The sequence below is a fragment of the Leptonychotes weddellii genome, chromosome 13 (assembly GCF_054177405.1).
Source record: "Leptonychotes weddellii isolate Sample4059 chromosome 13, ASM5417740v2, whole genome shotgun sequence".
In the NCBI taxonomy this organism is placed as follows: domain Eukaryota; kingdom Metazoa; phylum Chordata; class Mammalia; order Carnivora; family Phocidae; genus Leptonychotes; species Leptonychotes weddellii.
The window spans coordinates 69126274-69142197 of record NC_138381.1 but is presented as its reverse complement, the minus strand read 5'-3'; positions in this window follow the sequence as shown (position 1 = coordinate 69142197).

Sequence of the window (15924 nt, the reverse complement as noted above, 5' to 3'; positions counted from 1 at the left end):
GCGCCTGGGTGGCTCAGTTGGTTAAGCGACTGCCTTCGGCTCAGGTCATGATCCTGGAGTCCCTGGATCGAGTCCCGCATCGGGCTCCCTGCTCGGCAGGGAGCCTGCTTCTGCCTCTGACCCTCCCCCCTCTCATGTGCTCTCCCTCTCTCATTCTCTCTGTCTCAAATAAATAAATAAATAAATCTTTAAAAAAAAAAAAAAAAAAAGAATGCAGAGCTAAGCCAGAAAGTGTCCCTTTTGAACTTTGATGCCCTGGAAACTTTTTTCTTCTTATTTCATGTTCAAGACAATGTGTAATAGGGGGACAGAAGATATCACCAATCTGGTCTCAAAATAAGCGGAATGTTACTGAATTTGTCTTTTTTTTTCATTGTTTCTCCTATTCATCTTCAGTCCCATCAAAATACTAACTAACAGAAAACTGCTAAAGTATGTTAAATAATTAATAATTAAACAATTAGGCATTGTGGTAAGTCTGCTCTTCATAAAATTGACAGATTATGAAGATTCAATAAGATAATACGTACAAAGTGCACAGTTCCATAGTTGTTATTGTTGTTATTGTTATCTCGCTTCTGAAATCATTCCTATGACATAGGTATTATTGATATCCCCTTGGTATAGGCAAGAAAAATCGAGGTTCAAGAAGTTAAGTGATTTATCCAAGATCACACAGCACATGGCAAAGTTAAAGCTAAAAAGCAGATTGTCAGACTCCAAAGTCTATGTGCTTGACCACTATGCTGAGAATACTTTGTCAAGTCTTCAATTTCATGAGAAGATTCTAACTATTCTTAAAAGTGCACCAAAGCAAATTTTAATTTTTTAATTGTTTTAATTTCAAAATATCATTTACTTATTATTATAGTCAAATATAGTAGAGATTACCATCTTCTAAGTATTTAATGATTTATTCTAAAGAATATAGTTGAAAAGCACATAATTTAAAAGACCCCTTTATCCTATCCTTCCCCATCTCAGCTTTCATGTCCTATTCCCCAGAGGAAAACACCCTGAAACCTTATACTTCTTCCCCTGGTACTTATCACCACCCTTCTAAATAAGAAACTTATGCTACAATTTCTTGATTTATCAATTTTAGAATGTCTATTGGCTCATTTCTCCCACACCAACACCACTCCTTACTTAACCTCCTCCTATCTCTCCAACATCATTACACAGCAATTTGGGAGTGGAAATGTTTATATTATGGTCATGTAAATTTTGTTTTCTACCAAACCAAGCAGATGCACTATGACCATGCTTCCTTTCTTGTTAAACCCTTTGCTTTTTCCTAGAGTTAATAATTGACTTGGTTTTTAATTTCTCTGGTTTTCTAAGTATTGTTTCTAAGTAATTTTCCACAGGCTCCAACATCTCTGCTATAGGTCTATCAACAATATTTTCTACATTCAAAGAATCAGTTTCATGTTTTTCCTGGGGATCTCCTCTCACAGTCTGTTGTCTTGCTCCAATCAGGACAAGTTGTTCTCTAGGGCCTACTGCACAGCTGTCATTTTGAATCATCTCTTTGCCATTGTCCTCTGAATTTCCTTTGCCTATTGCCCATTTTGAATCTCCTCTTCCTTGGAGTCTTGTCTCGCTCTTTCTTATTTTACTCTCATTTTGTTGGAGTATATTTCCAAAAGCTTATTGAAAGAGGGTAAATGGGGGGCGCCTGGGTGGCTCAGTCGTTAAGCGTCTGCCTTCGGCTCAGGTCATGATCCCAGGGTCCTGGGATCGAGCCCCTCATCGGGCTCCCTGCTCAGCGGGAAACCTGCTTTTCCCTCTCCCACTCCCCTGCTTGTGTTCTCCCTCTCGCTTTGTCTCTCTCTGTCAAATGAATAAATAAAATCTTAAAAAAAAAAAAAAGAAAGAGGGTCCATGGGAGCTAGTTTTTCTAAGTCCTTGCATGCCTGAAAATATCTTTGTTCTAATGTTACTCTCCAGTGATAGTTTAGGTGGGTATAGAATTCTAGATTGGAAAGCTGGTGACTGCTCTCCCCTCAGGTGTAGCACATCTATATCCAATACATACATTTTATTATTCCTTAATGTTGTTTTATTTTTTAAAGATATTTTTAAGTAATCCCTACACCCAAGGTGGGACTTGAACTTACAACCCCAAAATCAAGAGTTGCATGCTCTACTGATGGAGCCAACCAAGAGCTTCAACATTTTTTTGTCAGATTCTATGCCCAGTGTGGGGCTTGAACTCATGACTCCAAGATCAAAAGCTACATGCTCTATGGACTGAGCCAGCCAGGTGCCCCTCCTTAATGTTGTTTTAGTGAGGTTTTTGGAAGAGGCAAAGACAAATGTAGAGTATTTATTCTTTCATGTTTAACTGGAAATCCCCCCAACAACCTTTTGCCTCCCAATATTTGTTGAAATCTCTTTTTTTTTTTTTAGATTTTATTTATTTATTTGACACAGAGAGAGAGAGAGCAAGAGAGGGAACACAAGTAGGGGGAGTGGGAGAAGGAGAAGCAGGCTTCCCACCGCACAGGGAGCCCGATGTGGGACTCGATCCCAGGACCCTGGGATAATAACCTGAGCCAAAGGCAGATGCTTAACAACTGAGCCACCCAGGTGCCCCTATTTGTTGAAATCTCTTATCCACTATTGTCTCTCTTGCCATTTTTCTTGTCCTTGTGAGTTAGTATATTCTCATCCCTTTATTGTCTTTTAGCCAGATTTTGGGAGGAAGAGAAAATAAAGGTGTCTCCCAATATGCTGGTTTTAATTGGAAATTCCACAATGGTTTATTAAATAAAACTCAAATGTTTGAATCATATCATAAAACATCCATGCATATGAGCAGAGGTGAGCCCTCCAAAGGATGAATTTTGTACTCTCTTTTCTCTTTGTCTGAGGAGAGAAGACCACCTTTATACTCACCTGTGAGGTCTACTCCTCAGCTTAACTTGGCTAACACCTAAACAAGGCAAATTGCTTCCTGCGCATATACAATTACAAATGCAATTAGACTTGGTTTTCCTATTTATAAACAAAGCTTTAAAAAAATTATAAACAAAAAAATTATAAACAAAAAAATTATAAACAAAGCTTTAAAAAATTAGAAAATAAGCAGGATATGTGATCCCCAGGTCTAAATCAGATTTTCGCTTTTATTTCTATTTTATTTTATTATTTTTTTTAAAGATTTTGTTTATTTATTTGACAGAGAGAGACACAGTGATAGAAGGAACACAAGCAGGGGGAGTGGGAGAGGGAGAAGAAGGCTCTCCGCGGAGCAGGGAGCCCGATGCGGGGCTCAATCCCAGGACCCTGGGATCATGACCTGAGCTGAAGGTAGACGTTTAACGACTGAGCCACCCAGGCACCCCTATTTTATTTTATTTTTAAAGAAAGGGACAGAAGAGTAGAGAAATGCATTAGTGAAAGGATTACGGATAAAATACTAGTATTCTCTATTTTTTATGTATTTATTTATCTATTTATTTTTAAGATTTATTTATTTTAAAGAGAGAGGGTGCGAGGGGGTGGGTGAGAGGGAGAGAATCTTCAAGCAGGGAGAGAATCTTCAAGCAGACTCCCTGCTGAGTGCAGAGCCTGACACGGGCCGGATCCCACAACCCATGAGATCACAACCTGAACCAAAACTGACAGTCAGATGCTTAACCAACTGAGCCACCCAGGTACCCCTAGTATTCTCTATTTTTAAAGAAATTTAAAAGTTTTTAAAAACCCAGACAGTTAAATAGTGGTCTATAGTCTCAAAGGCACTGTCCTTTACTCTTAGATGGGTTTCTGCCACAGGTGGATTTTTCTGGAAGAAGAATACTGAAACAGAGTTTGAAGTACAAGAGTTAGCACTCAACATCTGTGAAAAGAAGCAGGAGGAAGGGGTGCCTGAGTGACTCAGTCATTAAGCGTCTGCCTTCGGCTCAGGTCATGAGCCCAGGGTCCTGGGATCGAGCCCCACATCAGGCTCCCTGCTCCGCAGGATGCCTGCTTCTCCCTCTCCCACTCCCCCTGCTTGTGTTCCCTCTCTCTCTGTCAAATAAATAAATAAAATCTTAAAAAAAAAAAAAAAGCAGGAGGAAGCAAGTGAGATAATAGCAAATATACATGCTAGTCTCTCCCCCAACTCCTGACATGGGGCTCCTGACCCTTGTGATTTCCTAAGTGATAAGAGCTCTTGGAGCATTTTTTGATCTAAAGAGGTGACTCTGTCTGGCCTCCTGGATGGACTCCTGAATGGGAGCTGGCCACTAGGAAGACCAAGCCAGGATTAGAAGCTTGGAATTTTCAGCCCCACCCCCTATTCTCTAGAGAGGGCAGAGGGGCTGGAAATGGAGTTAATAATTGATCACACTGCATGAGGAAGCTTCCATAAAATCCCAATACTCTAAGGTTTGGAGAGCTTCCAGGCTGGAGAACACATCCGCTTACTGAGAGTGTAGCATACCCCAATTCCTCGAGGACAGAAGCTACTGCACTCAGGACACTCTCAGACCTTACCCTATGTATCTCTTCTGGCTGTTCATCTGTATCCTTTATCATGTCCTTTCATAAGCTGGTAAATGTAAGTAAGTGTTTTCCTGAGTTCTGTGAGATGCTCTGGCAAATTAATTGAACCTGAGGAGGGAATTGTGGGAACTCTGATTTATAACTAATCAGTCGGAAGTACAGGTGATGAGCTGGACTTGCAACAGGCATCTAAAGTGGGAGTTGAGGGGACAGTCTTGTGGGATCTGTAATCTTGTGGGATCTGATGCTATCTGCAGATAGATAGTGTCAGAATTGAGTTGAATTGTAGGACACCCAGCTGATGTTGCAGAATTGCTTGGTGCAGGGAAAACCCCACATATCTGGTGTTAGAAGTGTTGTGAGTGTGGTAGTCCTGTGGGAGTAAAGGAGAAACACAGGAGGGAGAACTGGTTCTTTTCCTAAACAAAGCAGAATTGGGCAGAGACTAAAGCCCAACTATGATGTGCACCCAACAAAGCCTCCGTCAAAACCACGGGAAGCTCTGCAGCAATGATTGCCTGTCGGAATTGTTGGAGTTGGGCCGAAATAACAGGTTCCTGTAGCCCCATCCCACTCCTGCCTCCCTCAGTCACCCAGTAAGAACTGCCCCAGAAAGGATGTGACCTCGGATGAGCAGCTCTCCACAGCTGAGGCTTGAAGCCCAAGGAGCTGACAACAGAGCCCATCTCTTGACTGTACTCCCAGCCACAGGACAGCAAGTCTTTCCTTGAATACAGTCTGGGCAGTCCATCTCTTTGTCCATCATTACTGTCTTTGTCTCCTATGGCTGCTGCAACAAATTAGCATAAACATTGTGGCTCAAAACAATACAAATTTATTATCTTACAATTATTTTACAATTGTGGAGGTCAGGAGTCCAAAATGGTCTCGTTGGGCTAAAGCCCAGGTGTTGGCTCTAGGGGAGAATCCACTACTTTGCCTTTCCCCTCTTCTAAAGACTGTTCACAACTCTTGGCTCGACCCCCAGCCAGCAACACATTACTCCAACCGCTGCTTCCACCGTCACACCTTTCACTGATTCCCCTGCCTCCCTCTTTCACTCATAAAGACTCTTGTGATGACGCAGGGCCCACCAGGATAAGCTAGGATAATCTCTGCATCTCAAGATCCTTAACTTAATCCCATCTGCAAAGTCCTTTTGCTACGTGAGGTACCATATTCACAGGTTCCAGGGATTAGGATATGGACAACTTTGGGGACCAATATTCTGCCTATCCAAGTTACCAAAGAGATATTCTAGAGTAGCTGCTAAGAGTAGCACCAACCAGATACACTATTTTGATCCCTACATTTGTCTACAATAATACTTCATGTGAATCCAGAGCTTCCTCTGCCTCAAGTACTGTGCTAAGTGCTCAACATGAATATCTCACTTATTTCCCTCAACAGTTCTGAGGTAGGCACTATTATTATAATCTTTATTTTGCAAATGAGGAAGTGGAGGCCCAAAGAGGTTAAGCTATTTGCCTTTGGTCAAACCACTGGTAAATGGAAGAATCTTGATTTAAACCCTGGTCTGCCTGACTCCAAAGCTGGTACCCTTGACCATGTCTTTCTAACCCTCCTTTGCTTGTTGCTAAGGTTAGGTCTTTAAGCTGCTAAACACAACCACCTCCTTTCACCCTACATGCCAGCTCAGGGTGGCACACGACAAAGGCTCGATAAATATTTGTTGGATTGAACTCCCCAAAATGTAATCTCTTGCCAGTTTCCACACAACCATTAGGATAGTCCCAAATTCCCATATTCTTATTCTCACATCCAATAAACTTTTATTGGGCATTTATGTGCCAGGCACTGGAGAAATTCAAAGATGAATAAAACATGTGGCTCATTTCCAGGGAGCTCGCTTTCCAGTGAGGGAGTCATGATTTTGACCTTGGAGCAATTTTTAATTTCCCTCCTTTCCATTCCTTTAGACAATCAGCGATGAATTTGAAAACAGGAAGCATCATTGTTATTGTTTTGGACAATTATCTACAATAGGAACCTGAAGAACAAGAAGAGGAGGCTGGAAGTCCTTTGGGGCATTTTTTCATATTAATATATATATTTACTGTGCACACACACATATGTAGGGGTGATTTTAGGTTTTGTTTCCATTTTTTAAAAATGGAAGCGTGTTCTATATATTATTCTTAAGCTTGTCTTTCCACTTAGGAATGCACGGTAGGATACATTTCCAAGCTTGCTTCCTCTTAAATGTTTCATTCCCCTATTGACACTCATCAAAAATAGTTTCAAGTGTTTTCCCCCAAAACTTGCAGGATAAGAACTTCCTTTTGTTGTGGTTACAACCACCCTGAGGAGTGACAGGTCTACCTTTTACTAAACCATCTGGTGCCTCGTCCCTAGAATGGTCTTTCCAAAGCCTAAATTTGATGGTCTCTTCTCTCCAAAATTTCCCCATCGCCTGCAGGATAAATCCAAATCTGCACCAGTTGGCCTAGCAGACAAGGATTTTCAGAATCTGGCCCCTACAGCTATTCAGCCTCCCATGGTGGCCCTCCACATACAACCCAGGCCCCCACTGGCTTTCTTTATTCTGCCTTAGTGGTCTTCTTGCAGGTTCTCAAATGCACCAACCTGCTTTGAATCCAGGCCTTCCAACATCGTCTCTTCTCTGCCTGGACAGCTTTCTCTACTTCCTCCATCAGGGTACATTCTAATCATTCTTCGAGTCTCTGCTGAAGCATCACTTCCTTAGGGTTTTCTTAGACCCCTCTCAGCCTGCATCTTTCTTTTCTTTCCTTCATCCTGGGTACATGCATCATGCTAGAAATTAACTTCAAGTTCTGTTTTGCCTGCAATTCTCTCTGCCCCACTGGAGGGTCTGTCTTCTTCACCTGCTGAATGCCCCCCCCATGCCCCCATTCCAGGCATCGCACAGTTGGTGGCACATTACAGGTGTTGATGTTTGCTAAATGACTGATAATGAATGACTCATGGGGAAATTTTACTGCTTCTGGTTAATATACAATGCGTAGGTGCAGTCTCATGTTGAATATTTGGTTCCACTGACAATGATAAAGAGAAAAATCGCTTACCAAGATGAAGACATCCTAGTTTCTTTTTCAAAAGTACTTTATCTATTTTAAGAGTTGTTCTTTTCTTGTGTTTATTAATTTATTTGTGGCTTTAATCAGGGTGAACCAATTTATTTTAAATGGGTCTTTAATAAACCAATTATCTGAAGCATTTGGGATCTGATCTTGTTTGTTGTTTCTGTTGACTCTTGCTCATGGTGGACTGTTTCCTTGTGTGTTTTGTAATTTCAGACACATAGATCTTTATCTGCAGGAATCCAGTACATCTAGACTGAAGGTTTGCCTTCCAGAGTTTGTTTAGTTCATTTCTTGGCTTGAAGGTTCCCCAAGTGTAAATTTGAACCCTAAACCTGTATGAGCGTAGTCCTATTGTGACGAATTCTAAGGGGGCATTTCTTTCCCACTCGGGGTCCAGAATAAAAGAAATAAGCTGCCTTGTTATCTCCCTATGTTGGCTGGATGAATTTTTCTAGTCCCTCCACCCTTTTCCCTAAGGGTGTAGCTCTTTGAGGGTCTTTGTGTGGAGGCCACAGTTCCTTTCCCCCAAAGTTTTGTCCCCTGTCCTTTGGGACTTTTACAACTGAAACCCCTCCCCTGCTCCATGGAGACAATCCTTACGAGTTTGGTTTTCACCATCTGTTTTTCTGACTTCTGAAGATTATTCCTGTTTTCTGGTGGTGTTATATTTTATCCAGCATTATCTAGACGACTATTAACTGGGGAAAGTTTTTACAGTATCTAGTCCAAAATAATGCCCCAAAATGGAAACCCAGTAGACTAGTTTATAGATCTTGCCCTCAGTCTGTGTGCCTGAGTCTGTTTTTTTTTCTTAAAGTCACTTTGTTCTCCTGTTATTTTCTGTATATTTACCACTTTTCTCCTATTCTCTCCCTCATTTACAACAGTTACATTACAGAACAAAATGCCTTATGCTAATAATGTCTCATGTATAAACTAGACTTTTCTTCCCTGAGTATTTGGCTCCTATTACTGGTTCTTTTTCACCTCCTTTCCTAAGTATCCTTTTATGTAATTTTCTAGTGAACAGGCACCAAATATAGCTAGTATCTGATCCATATGTCACCTGCTAATTTAAATGTTCTTTTCTTAAAAAAAAATGTATCCCAATTTTGCAGATGAAAAAAAATCCTGAGGTCGAAAAAACTGCTAGCAATGTTTCCATACATACCATTGTCAAAACGCTGGCAAATTTGGTAACATGAGGTGGCCAAGTTTTTAAAAATTCAGTACTAGTATTGCAAGTCATATTATAATTTGAATAAGAACTCTAACTTGCTTAAAACATGTTTTAGGCCTAGATAATTTCTTTTGGTCCTAGGTCTAGGAATACATGCACACATGTATTTCTATTGATATACAAGTATATCAAGTGTACTTTATACAGGCAATATTTGCAGCCTAGGAGTGCTTCGCAGAGGGTCTGGTTTGTAAGGCTGTTCCTCCTTACTGGTAGCTTCCTTGTAATTTCTTTTTCTTTTCTTTTCTTTTTTTTTAAGATTTTGTTTATTTGAGAGAGTGCATGTGCAAGAGAGAAAGAGAGAGAGAACACAAGCAGGGGGTAGGAGAAGAGGGAGAGGAAGAGGCAGGCTCCCCACTGAGCGGGGAGCCCGATGTGGGACCTGATCCCAGAACTCTGGGATCATGATCTGAGCCAAAGGCAGGCACTTAACCGACTGAGCCACCCAGGTGCCCGCTTCCTTGGAATTTCTCATTTACATAACAACCAAGTAAAAATGAGATAAGTATTGAAGAAACTACTTTTGTCATTGTTATAGTCAAGGTTACACATTAGCTAACTTATAAATAAATCACTCTCTGTGACAGAAATATTAGCAACTGAGATAGTCTATAAGTGCAGCCACAAAACTTTTTCAAAAGGGCTTTTAGAAAATTCCCTTAGTTATGACAGCTTTGGTTAATGAATATTCTACTTGTCTTTTCCTTTCAACCTCCAAAATGTTTTAAGAGTTGGTAAATCCCAATTTTGAGGATTTAGAAAATTGTCACTCTGGTGTTATCTATTGCTGCTACGTAACAGACCACACCTAAATGTAATGGCTTAAAAGAACAATCATTTTATTTGTTTGTGAATCTGTGGGCCAGGAACTAGTGCAGGGCTCAAAGGGACAGTTCCTCTGTGTTTCACATGGTGTTAGCTGGGGTGGCTTTGGCTGGGGCTGGAGGACCCAAGATGGCCTCGCTCATAAGGCTTCCACTGGAATGGCTTGAACAACTGGGGACTGCATAGGACAGCTGGGCCTCTTTCCTTGTGGTGTTGGCTGGACTCCCTCATGTCTCTGGGGCCTTCTGGCTGTCACCTGAGTTCCTGGAGTCCCCTTCCCTTGGCCCCTTTCTCCCGCAGATAAACCTGGACTTCTTGACACGGCAGATGGTATTCCCTCCAGGCCTCAGCTTGGAAGTTCTGGAATAGCATTGCCGCCACATTCTCTTGGTCAAAGCAAGTCAAAGACCAGCCTCCAAGGAGTGAGGAAATAGACTCTAGTTCTTGAGAGGAGAAGCTGCATGCACCCCGGAGGGATGGGAGGAATGGGCAGCAATCATTTTTGCAGACAATCTACCATGGTCACTTTATTTATGTACTTATAAATAACTGGCACCCAATCTGTTTAGGAAGTTGCTACAAGTCAAAGGAGAAGCTTATCAACTTATAGCTTAGTACCAATATTGAGATAGTTTATAGTAGTTGGGACTAAAGATATCACTGTTCTTTTTCAGCACTTACAATTTCACATGAGAAGGACTTGCTTGGTTAAAAACAGTAAAGCTTAAGCTAAAGTCACACAGTCCTTAAGATCTGGGGGGATCTTTAGTTCATTACCTCTGTGTGTGTCTTCTCCCCGGTGGTCACACTGGAGGAGTACAGGGAGACATGAATAAATGATCTTATTTTCTTGTTCTCATAACACCATATTGCAGGCTTGGACCTCTTTCTAATCCCACTAATTGTTTTTTAAAGAAATGACACGATTTTGATTTTGCAAATTTTATCACACCAAGTTCTCCACAATCGGGTACACCAAGATCTTACCATTGAAACCCTTCCTGGTGTTAAGCAGATGGATAATTTTGAAATACGTACGTATGGAATTAAGTTCCATGACTATCCAAAATACGCCAACCATTTCCATGGCATTTGGAATTATGCAATGGAAAAACGCTTCCAGTGATGCCTTTTTATGTGTTAATTTTGCAAAATTTATTCTTAATTATAATTTCAAATCACCTGAACAACAGAAGAAAATTAGAAGCTGTATCAAAACCAAGAACTTATTTGAATTTAGCATTAAGAAAACATTTTAAATTAATAGATTGGCACAAACTGAAGATAACCCATATTTAACAAGCCAGTTCTGGTTGACATTTGCCAAAATATGACATACTGAATATGTTGTTTTTGTCCAATATCCCTTAAAAATTTAAGAAAAAAATTAAAGCAGAGGGTACAAAATAATTCATTCCCATGAGATTCAGGAAACTTTAATTAATACCCCTTTAAAAAGGATATTTGCTTTCATTAATTTTTTTAAAATCTGTTCTTTAAATGACCTTTAAATTTTAAGACTTTTTCAAGACACAATTGTCCAATCTTTGTATTAATGAACATGCCAGATATTTTAATTTGCTGCACATCTGCCAAGTATCTTCAGTTTGGAATAAGATTGAATTCTAAGGTACCTCCCTTTAAAAAAAAATACACTTTCTCTTAAGTTGAAAGAATTTTTAAAAGTATGTTTTGAACATCTATATCTTTGAAACACTTAAAATATCTTCGAGCTTAAAAATTCTCCACGTTGACCTGGTGCAGCCTTGGCTCTTCTTGTTTTATTTTTCAGTATTGCATATATTTAAAATAAATGTATTTTTTTAAATCACATTGCCATTGAACTTGGGCCAGATGCTTTGAAAGCGTGAGTTTAGGGGGATTGGAGGAACAGGACAAAATGTCTATAAATAGCAGTTCTTTGTGTAGCATCTACTGTATAATAAAGTGTTGTGTAACTCTGCCATGCAACGTAAATAATGATAGTAATTTGCATTTTCTTATTACTATTCATCCTCGAATTGAATCTGCAGTCTTTTGCCAATATTAAGGTCTATTTCTCACTTTGCTGCATCCCCCGGGGCCCCTTCTATGATGAGAGAGGGGAGAGAAACGGTCCCCTTGTTTTGCACAAAGATTGTACAACAGGTACACACCAACTGCTTTTTGCCTTGCAATTCTGTTCCATAGACCCAACGGCAGTGTGGTCCATGGCTGGACCAGCACCGAACAGAGCCAGGATAATGGAACTAAACTTCCATCCCCTCCTTATTAACACCTTTTCCTCTTTTTCAATCAAGATGGCCCCAGAGATTCTAGCCCAGGGCAATTATGCTGGGCTCAAACTAGAGGGAATCAGGGAAGACTCCAGAAGAAGAAGTATTTTTAAAATTTCACAGCCCAGAGGGCCTATTATTAGGTATAATGTGGTGGAGAAATTAACTGGACTTACTTTCTACTGTAGACTCATCACCAAAAACTAAGGGTTTTGGGGTTTTTTTTCTTTTCCCCAAGCAATTAAGCCTCAGAGTCCTAGAGCATTGGGTTTGCCTGGCTCAGGGGAGACTAGGAACTTTGGGACTTGGAGTTGAATTACCAAAATGCTAGGCCCTTAGCAGAAGGGGGTGGGAGTGTTACGTGAGAGGCCAGTGGCCCTACTCCCTGATGAATTCCACACTAGAGATGCAGAACAGCGGTGAGAGCAAGATGGTGGGAGAGAGATACATTATGTGGTATCTGGGGCTTCTCAGCTGAAATCTGCACACCAGCTGCTTGGAGACCTTGTTAAAATGCAATTCTGATTCAGGAGTCCTGGAGTGGGTCCAGAGATTCTGCATTTCTAACAAGCTCCCAAGGAGTGTTGATACTATTGGTTCTGGAAACTCACTTTGAGTTAGTAAGTGGGTGAGAAGGAGAAGGTGGCAGAATTTCAAAGGAGGGGCACAGGGAAGTCTAAACCTCAAACCTGATGACAAAGAGCATCTATTCCAACAGACTATAGGAACAACTGAAGACTAAAAGCCCTTCCTCAAATGTTCTGGCCTATTTCCCCACAACCTCTTAGCCTTCTTAAATGACCCCAGGGAAGGGAAGGAACCCAACTCCCACAGAATGAATTTCCAAACTCCCTTGGCTTGAGGAAGAGACAGTGGAGGACCTTGAGCCACATTATATGTAATTTAGAAAAATTAAGAAATGTGAAATTTTTTGAGCCCATGGAGCAAATTCATATGAATCACCCTTTCAATCTCAAACTTAAAGAGCATCAGATTCAGGAATCAAAAAATAACCATTCCTTAGTTATTCAATTAACACACATTAGGGGATGATGAATGGATTTCCCTAAACCCTGATATGGGGCATTCTGGGGTTTCCGACAAGAGAAAGTCATTGAAGGGGGCAAGGGCCCCAAAAGATCTGAAGATTTACATTCCTTATCAGTCAATGATTTTGCTGTGGTCACCAAAGAAGATGGCCCTTCCTCTACACAAACACTTCAAATTGCCCTTTGAGATTTTTTCCTCCTTGAAGTCCTTGCTCTTCATTTAAACATGATTTCACCAGTATAAACATGCTCAGGAGAAAGACCCAGTTTGATTTTCTTCTGCCAGCATCTTCCAAAGATAGCCTCGCATCCCATTCTCTCATAAGAACAAATCTTAAAAATAAACTAAGGCAGTAAGTGCTGTGTCCAAAGCCAAGTTTGTTCCAAAGCTAAGAGTAATAAGATCCAGGGCTCCCTTTCCCTAATTCAATTTTGAGAGCAAATGCCTTTCATTGGTAATTTTGTTTGTAACTTCTGATCCTGCCATCTCTAGGACCTACTGTTTTATTAAAGCATTTCCAAATCTGGTTCTGATTACATAAGAGAAGTTTGTGCCTATGCTCATCAATGTCACAATTCACATGGAGATACCAACTTGATTTACCCTTATTCCTCCAGAATGTCTACAATCTAGGCAGAGGGTGAGAAGAAATGACTGTATCTTTTGCCTGATCATCTGCACTTGAGAGAGAAAAAGTCACAAAATGACCCAACATTTGTGCTTGACCAGCAAGTTTTTTTTTTTAATTAGTTGCCAATGTTTAACATACGATAATTTCACATAAAAATGTAAATTTCTGATTTCCCTTAAAAAAAATCATACGTTCTGGCAACTTTTGGCTGCCGTCCGTCATGGCTGAATACTGGCAAGTGAACATTTGTGATCCTTTGGTGGCCAGCATCTGAACCCCTCTCCTATCTATATTCAAGGATGTCCTCAGTTCACAAGCGGTGGGAGGCAGAAGTCATTTCCCGCCATTCAAACCATATACCAGGGACTAGCCAACATGCAACCCCCGACTGGACAATTAGGCATGTCTCCCCAGACTTTTAATGGGGCGCTAGTTTCAGTTAGCATCCACTGCAGGACAGAAGTGGTGAAATCTTTCTGACGGTGGAAATGTTTGGGAAAGCGACATCCATTGTCTAGGGGGGCAGCGGGGGCAGTGGCTCCTGAAGGTCGGAAGCAGCTGCACTTTCCTTACTGGTTTTCTTCCGTGGCATAATTTTGACCATGGTTTCAGTTCCTTGGCCTGTCTTTGTTCCATTTTCCAAGTCGGGGTCTCCAGCCTTCCAACTGATGCTGAGCCAGCCAATATTTCGCTACTACATTCCTTCTCTGCTTAAATCTTCCACCTGCAAACGCCGCTCCCTAGCGGCAGGGCATAGATTCCACCCAGCCCTCTTGTTTATGTACTAACTCCTAGGCTGCTTAGAGACGTGTGAGCTTGTAATTTGGGTCTTTATCTCTTTCTCTTCAAGGTGACAGAATTTTTCCTCTGGGAGAGAGGCTAAAGATCGCCCGTGCAAGGATCCACGAAGTTCATAAGGAGGAAACTTTCCCAGAGGCGCCTCTCCCCTTTTCCCCCTTACATCTCATTGGGCAGAACTGGGTCACATGCTCACCTTTAAGCCAATCGGGGGCTAGGATTGCTGTGATTGGCTCACAACAGGCCCTAGTACGATTTTAGCGTACTATTATCACCTGGGAAGCTTTTTAAAACTGCTAGTGCTTAGTCCCACTCCCAAAGGCCAAATTTAATTGGTCTGGCTGGGCTTCACGTATTAGAATTTTGTAAAATCCTCAGGTGCTCTTAATGTTCTCCCTCTCTCTAATCCAGCCCCCTACCCCTGCCCATTTCACAAATGCCAATACTGAGGTCCAAAGACACCTAAGTAACTTGCCCAAAGGACTGTACCTTCAATTAATTCAATTAATAACAAAACAGAAACACACAAAAGCACACATACACACGCACGCACACGCACACACACACATATTATATGGACACGTCTGTTTTTCCAGAGTATGCAAGTGAGTACCCATTCTCTTTCTTAGAAAGTGAAGTCATGGTGAGCTCAAGGACTGAGAAGCAGGAGGAGTGTAGGGCAGTGGTTCTCAAACTTGAGTGCATCAGAATCCCCTGGAGGGCCTGTTACAGCACAGATGGCTGGGCCCACCCCCAGAGTTTCAGATTCAGTGGTTTTGGGGTGGGGAGAAGAATAATTAACATTTCTAACAAGTTCCCAGGGGATGCTCCTGCTGCTAGTCCAGGGACCACACTAGCTGAGCGGCTAAGAGTTTGGGCTATAGAATCACATAGTCCTGGTTAGATCCAGTTGTGCCCCTTACACCAAGTCACAAAACCTACTAAACTTTTGGGCAAGTTACTTAACATGCCTATGAAATGGGGCTAATGATAGGGGCTCAGGCTCATCGCAACAAATTATAAAGTGAGTGTAATAAACGTAAAGCAAAGCACTTAGAACAGTGTCTGGCCCATAGTAACTGCCTAAAGAGTATTAACTATTGTCATTCATTCATTCATTCATTCATTCATGGAACAATTATTAATTGAGTGCCTTTGAGCCATGCACTGTTCCAGGCACCAGGAATCTATTGGTGAATAAATCAAAGCCTTGCCTCCCAATGAGCTTAAAATCCATTGGGGAGGCACACAACACATGACCTTGTAAATATATAATATAATGTCACGCAGAAGAATTCTGCATTCCAAGGAAACTGAACAGCAGGTGCACACAGAGTTTTATGAGAACTTGGTCCAGTCTCGTTCACATCTTCCAGCTCAAGGAGGTGGTGGCATCATGTTTCTAATATAAAGGTCCCTTAGCAAAATGGCTATATATATATGTCATTTATATTTTTATTATGTAGACTTAAAATACATTTTACAGGGATGCCTGGGTGGCTCAGTCATTAAGCATCT